Raw genomic sequence first — 7,500 nt, forward strand, 5'->3', positions numbered from 1 at the left:
CTTAATGCTGACATCAGTGTGCTACATCAATCACCTGCTCCCACCGCACAAGCTACTGGGAGACGCCTCGTGTGCTCCAAATTTCTCTCCCAATGCTGACATGCCCACACTCACACACACACACACCTGCACACGAGTGTACACAAATACCAGACACATGCACGCACGCATGCACACGCACGCACACACTCACACCTGTAAAAGTGTGTACACACAAATACCAGACACATGTGCGCGCGCATGCACGCACACACGCACACACGCACACTTGCCCGCATGCACGCGCACACACACACACACACACACACACACACAATTAGTCTACACCATACACACAAACTCCCAGAGACCTACACTCACATACACAAGTCCTGCGCATATTGAAGTATCCATTCATCTTTTTGCTTGATTATTATGTCTATCCAACGGTAACCATCCAACACTGGAGTCACTCCTCTATCTCTCTTTTAGGATTATTAATCTCTCAATACACATTTTTCAATCTCTCAATTTAAAAAAATCAACCAATCTGTCAGTCCATCAAATTACTAATCAATCAATGTATTGACCAAATAATCAAATCAAATAGTCAAATGATCAATCCACCCATCAATCAGTCATGCACACAGTCATTAATTCAGTTAATTTTTCTCCGAATGCAAGCAAGGCATAATGCAAAGTATTTCACCAGATCGGTTGGCCTAGTACAGAGCATTTCCCGACATGAATGTATAGGCCTATATCCTACATGCCGATTTCTGTGGTAACGAATGCCCCATTTCCACCCAGCACCTCAGGCCATTATCCCACTACAGAGGAAGGGTCATGACATCCCAGCGTGGCGCAACAGCAGCACACCTCTGATCTCCCACAACCTCCTGAGGAGAGAACTTTCAAGATTGTCCACATCGATGCAGCATTCCTGACAGATCAATATCACAAGGCTGGAAAATGAGAAGCCTTTTTAACAGCCCTCTCTTCATTGCTTCCCTTCCTCTCTGTGTGAAGAGTATATCATACGCTTTACATATTTTAAGGAGCCTGCAGGGCTGGGGATAGGAGATGGGCATAAACGGCTGAAACTGATGTATGAGAGAATATACGGTATCATAAAGTGAGGTGAGGTGTATTTTCAACAAAAAAACACTCAGAGACTGAGATGAGCGTTAATATTTTGCCACACTCCCCCTCATGTGCATCCACACACTAATGCACAGTGCACATATACTAAAAGCTTGAAAGACAGATGGCATTCGAAAACCACAGTTATGACGCGCTCATAGAAATTCGTGCACTTGCAGAGAAGCACACATACATGAAACAGGGCAGCTTCAGACGGCTTGAGATAAGTACTGTACGGGTACATGAATGTGCGTGAACTCTCTCTACTGATGTGCCTTAGATCTCTTACCTTCAGTAAGAACATGATGGCCTGCATGATGGTCTGTCTGCACCCACACACCAACACAGCACCCACACTTGACTTGGCAACACTTTGACACCAGCTCTCTGACCGGGTCGGGTCAGGTCGGGCTAGGTCGGGTCAGTGTGTGCCACCGAGAGTGCCCAGTCCTGTTGCCACTGTCCCTTAAACCCACAGTCATGGCAACCTCCAGGCTGGCAGGCAAGTGTCCGAGTGGCACGTGCCACAATCTCCTCCTCCTCTTCCCCCTCCTCCTCCTCTTCTTCTGCTGTCTATGTATCTGCTTGCCAAACTGTCACCGCTACGTCAATACCCTTTCGTAGGTCCTGGCTTCATTGCTTCAGGCATCCAAGCATGCAGGTGCAAGTATGCACTACTGCCTTTTTTTCAAAGCAAAGAGAGAAGAAAAAAACAGCGTCTCTGTGCTTCATCATGGCTCGTGGCGGGCTGACAGATTTAGCGTCCCTGAAGGAAACGCCAACAGTGTGAACAGCTGACTTAGCCCTAATCTATTTCAGTCGGTGACCCAAAGCTGCTTTGCCGTGTGATCACTAATTAACATCACACAGCTAATCGGGGTCTCTGGGTCTATGTACGCTCTCGGCAGACACTGTGTTGACTACACTGACACAACAGCAGCAGCAGCAACTGGGCACATCCACCAAAATCTCCAAGCAAAAAAACCCTGAAATATTTTGTTAACATGAATCATTTCAGTAATAACAAAGCTACAGCATTTGCATCCCCCACAACAATGTGCAGCAATTATGAGGTGGAAGGGCTATTACCATTCCCTTACAAGTCTTTTGCTGTGAAGGTTCTGATATTAATGATTGGTATAGTGCATAAGCCGTGAGTTGCTGTTACCACGGCAGCTAACATAAGTCATCACAAAGTTGTGTATTCCATGCATCTCTCTCTGACACCCTCTCTCTGTATTTCTCTCTCTCTCTCTCTCTCTCTCTCTCTCTCTCTCTCCACCTCTTGTTAAACTCGATCTATCCATCCATCACTGTATCTGTCACTCTCCCTGTGAAAAGGCTTTAGAGCATTAAGATTAGCTGAGCTCCTGAAATAACCCCGAGTCCAGACCACAACACTATGGGCTTCACATGCACACATATACAAACACAAACTCACTTGCCCTCTCTGCCTCACATGCTCCCATACACACACACACACACACACACACACACACACACACTCCATAAATTAAATAAGGCATTCAAGGTATTGAAAATAACAAACAAACGTAGTCCTTAAAGGTCCGTGTGGGCTATGTGCATTTTGGGTGTGCGTGTGTGCGTGTGTGTGTGTGGAGAGGTGGCTGGGATGAGAACAGCCAGCAGGGTTGAGAGTGAATAGGAAGAGCCAGGTGAGCGAAGATGAATGTTTTTACCGTCCTTTGTGTTCAAGTAGCCTATTCGCCCTCGTCAAGGATGCTTCCTGACAGCGAATGTGATGAGATGCCTCCGGATTTGTCCGCAAAAGGAATCCACAACGACAACGAATCCACTGTCGGAGTCGTCCGCGTCAGAGTGGAGTTCTCCTTGTTGAACAAACGAGGACCTTCTTCACAGCTTGACTTTGGCTCCGTTTAGTCCAGGCACAAGGATAGGAGCTGTAAACTTTCGGCGGTCGTTAAAACTTATCTTCCAGGCGCACACTCTTCGTCTTCTTCTCGCTCGCACTGCTTCTCTGCCGCGTTGGAATTGCAGTCAGTCTCACCCGCCATTGAGCTTGAACTTGGGCCTTTTAACAAGGGGCCACTCCCCGCATGACTCGGAGCGCCGTGGTGTTCGCTGGGAAGTGTAGTGAAGAAAAGGTAGCACAGTCCCCTGACTGGCCAAGTCAGAGGGGCGGTCCGCTACACTCTCCCCCCCTTGGAAAGACAACCGTAGGTTGGATGAAACTCACACGAAATATTCAATGTTCAAGTGAATTGTCCATTATCATATCAGAGTCCAACAATACAATTCAGTCCCTGTTCAGGCGCCATTCTGTAACGTGACGCCCCCTAGCCTACTGAGGGTGAATATGAAAATGTATTTCAAATGTCTGGTTCAGGCGCCAGGCAGTTTAACAAACTACCAAAGTTTTAAGTAAGAGATGCCACGTCAGCATTTAAACACAAAATAGTTACCAAACACAAATAAATCAGTTCAACACAAAGTTATCTTTTCTTTTCTTTTAGTGATCACGAGTTCATAATTCAAAACAAGGCATTCAAGGTTTCAAAATAATAAACCAAACATAAATATAGTCCGTACATGTCCATAATTATGTGCGTGTTGGGCGAGTGTGTGTGTGTGCGTGTGTGTGTGTGTGTGTGTGTGTGTGTGTGTGTGGAGAGATGGCTGGGATGAGAGCTGTAAGAGCAGCAACGAGTTTGAGAGTGGAGGAAGAGCCAGGTGCACAAAGATGAAGTTTACCGTCCGTTGTGTTCAAGTGTTCTGTTCGCCCTGATCCAGGATTCGTCCTGACAGCGAATATGATCTGAGGATGCCTCCAGGTCTGCACGCCGACACAGGTGCACGAGAACAACGACTCCAGCGTTGTCGGAGTCGCCCAGGTCTGCGTGGGTTTCACCTTGCCGAACAGCACACGAGAATCCTCTTCATAACTTGACTTTTACTCCGTTCATCCGGCACAAGGAATGGAACTGGAAACGTGCGACGGTTGTGCGAAACTTCTCTTCATGGCGCACACTTTTCCTCTTCTTCTCTCTCGCTCTGCTTCTCTGCACGCGCTGTAATTGCAGAACAGTCTCACCCGCCATTGAGCTTGAACTTGGGCTATTTAACAAGAGGCCACTCCCCGCATGACTCGGAGCGCCGTGGTGTTCGCTGGGAAGTGTAGGCTAGTGTGTGAGGTAAAGGTAGCGCAGTCCCCTGACTGGCCAAGTCAGAGGGGCGGTCCGCTACACTCTCCCCCCCTTGGAAAGACAAGCGTAGGTTGGATGAAACTCACCACCCAGGGTAGCACATGATGTCAGCCTCATCTTCTGAAGAGTCAGTGGAGAAGGGTCCGTCATCACTGCTACTGGTCCTGGTATGAGGAACAAGTGTGTGAAACATTTTAAATACAGAAAGTGAATACAGTTCTTCTGCTTTGTCAGAACTCTGGACTAAGGCTGCTGTTGGATTGCAAACATTAATGTCCTGAACTGCACCACAGTCTGTAACAGCAGGTTCACATGGAGCTGCAGTTGAAGGCTGTCCTCTGCTTCCAGTGTCAGTCTTTGGAGAGGCCCTCATGAAGCTCTTTAATGAACTCCACAGGTTAGGCCAAAAAACAGCACTGTGCAAACGATAGAAAGTCTTAAACAGCCCCTGGTGCTCTGGTTGTGTGTAAGCACGCAGGACAGTTTCCACCAGTGTAGAGGGAATGTAAAGTCTGTACTGACCAGATTGGGTCTTCCTATACACCACACCTGCAGACACAGCATACTTCCGGCTTGTGTCTTCACAGCCTTCGCCGATGGAGTGCAGGATGCGCTGGATCACAGGGCACCTCTGCTGCTCTGCATGCACTGTAGACATGGAGACTGGGAGGCGAACTGGAGAAGTAGACTGCATGTCCGACTCCGGTTGCACAGAGGTGAAGAGACAAGCACCACCTCGCCCTGCAGCTGGAGATGCTTCTGGAGCACAGCAAGTTGCAGGTGGTCTACCTGGGGATTCGCTGAGTCTCAAGGCCACCTGGTGGTCACCCTGCAGGTTGACGTGATGAACCTGGAGGTCATGTCTGAGCTGATCCACCCAGCCCCGAATTTCAGTCAGCTGCTGCAGTTGCTGCTTAAAATCCACAAAGAATATTCTCATGTTATCCAGCATTGCACTGAGTTCTATTTTGATGTTCTTTCCTAGTGTTTCAATGTTCTTTTGTGTTGCATTAAAATCCATATCCCACTCCACTTGACTTCTGGTGTTCAATACTCCAAAAGAGACCAGAGGGAGAGGAGGTTGGATTGGTATGAAAAGGGCGTTCCGTGGTGGAACAGAGAGAACGTTGATGGACATAGTGGCTGAAGTCGGCTGTAGTGCCAAGCAGGTCAAAGCAAGGATGTGTGTGTATGTGAATCAGTTGTAGATATGTGCTGTTGTGAGTGTATACAAACGAATGGGAATTACAGCAATAATGCATATGAATAATCTCCCAAATCATTAACTCAATGCACCATCAACATAACTGTTTTGTTTACATTTAAGCACATCAAATATTTTTAACAGGTTACAAAATCACTATGCATTTTCTTTAAAGAGACATTTTTGTCCAAAGTGCCTTTTTGTCAATGTGCCATTTTTTCAGTGATTATTTTTCTTAGAGATGGTTTTAAACCCACTTAGGCTATATAAGCCACTGAAAGCAGTCCAAGTTCAGTCCTTTTCAATATAATTGTCCATTCAATGCAATGCAACACTTCAGTTTCAATTGTCCACGGTTAGTCGTAGCCACAGAAATAGACAATTAATCAGCTCCACATGAAAACAGTTTGCATTCAGCAAGACGAAATATTCAATGTTCAGGTGAATTGTCCATGATCATATCAGAGTCCAACAATACAATTCAGTCCCTGTTCAGGCGCCATTCTGTAACGTGACGCCCCCTAGCCTACTGAGGGTGAATGTGACAATGTACGTCAAAAGTCTGGTTCAGGCGCCAGTTTAACAAACTACCAAATGTTAAGGTTAAGGAATGCCACGTCAGCATTTAACACAAAATATTTACCAAACACAAATAAATCAGTCAACACAAGAGTTATCCTTTCTTTTCTTTAGTGATCACGCATCCATAAATTAAATAAGGCATTCAAGGTATTGAAAATAACAAACAAACGTAGTCCTTAGAGGTCCGTGTGGGCTATGTGCATGTTGTGCGTGTGTGTGTGTATGTGTGGAGAGGTGGCTGGGATGAGAACAGCCAGCAGGGTTGCGAGTGAATAGAAAGGGCCAGGTGAGCGAAGATGAATGTTTTTACCGTCCTTTGTGTTCAAGTAGCCTATTCGCCCTCGTCAAGGATGCTTCCTGACAGCGAATGTGATGAGATGCCTCCGGATTTGTCCGCAAAAGGAATCCACAACGACAACGAATCCACTGTCGGAGTCGTCCGCGTCCGAGTGGAGTTCTCCTTGTTGAACAAACGAGGATCTTCTTCACAGCTTGACTTAGGCTCCGTTTAGTCCAGACACAAGGATAGGAGCTGTAAACTTTCGACGGTCGTTAAAACTTATCTTCCAGGCGCACACTCTTCGTCTTCTTCTCGCTCGCACTGCTTCTCTGCCGCGTTGGAATTGCAGTCAGTCTCACCCGCCATTGAGCTTGAACTTGGGCCTTTTAACAAGGGGCCACTCCCCGCATGACTCGGAGCGCCGTGGTGTTCGCTGGGAAGTGTAGTGAAGAAAAGGTAGCACAGTCCCCTGACTGGCCAAGTCAGAGGGGCGGTCCGCTACAACACTAACACACACACACATAAACACATGCACGCACACACGCACACACACACACACACACACACACACACACACACACACACACACACACACACACACACACACACACACACACACACACACAAATTCTTCAAGCATCAACAACAGCATTATTTTCACACCTGTGCGGGTTTGTGTCAGTTGACATGTAAAATATTTCTCCATCGTGTGCCAACAACAAGGCCACAGCGCTCCATCCCCCAACAGACACCCTGAGGTATTAGCTAAGACTGTTGTTGCTTGTGTGTGTGTGTGTGTGTGTGTGTGTGTGTGTGTGTGTGTGTGTGTGTGTGTGTGTGTGTGTGTGTGTGTGTGTGTGTGTGTGTGTGTGTGTGTGTGTGTGTGTGTGTGTGTGTGTGTGTGTGTGTGTGTGTGTGTGTGTGTGTGTGAGTGTGATCTGTGTGAGTGTTATCTCATGTACATGGATCTGGCACAGATGTGTTAACACAGACAAGCTTCCCAAAGCAAACATCTCTAAAATCCTCATTACCACTCCCAACACAGCTCGAGTTTATTTAAAATATTTAATTTTCGGCACTGCATATCACACTGCACTTCGGCAATGCATATCACATGATCCCCAGTT

This window comes from Engraulis encrasicolus, chromosome 4 (genome assembly GCF_034702125.1).
Source record: "Engraulis encrasicolus isolate BLACKSEA-1 chromosome 4, IST_EnEncr_1.0, whole genome shotgun sequence".
NCBI lineage: Eukaryota > Metazoa > Chordata > Actinopteri > Clupeiformes > Engraulidae > Engraulis > Engraulis encrasicolus.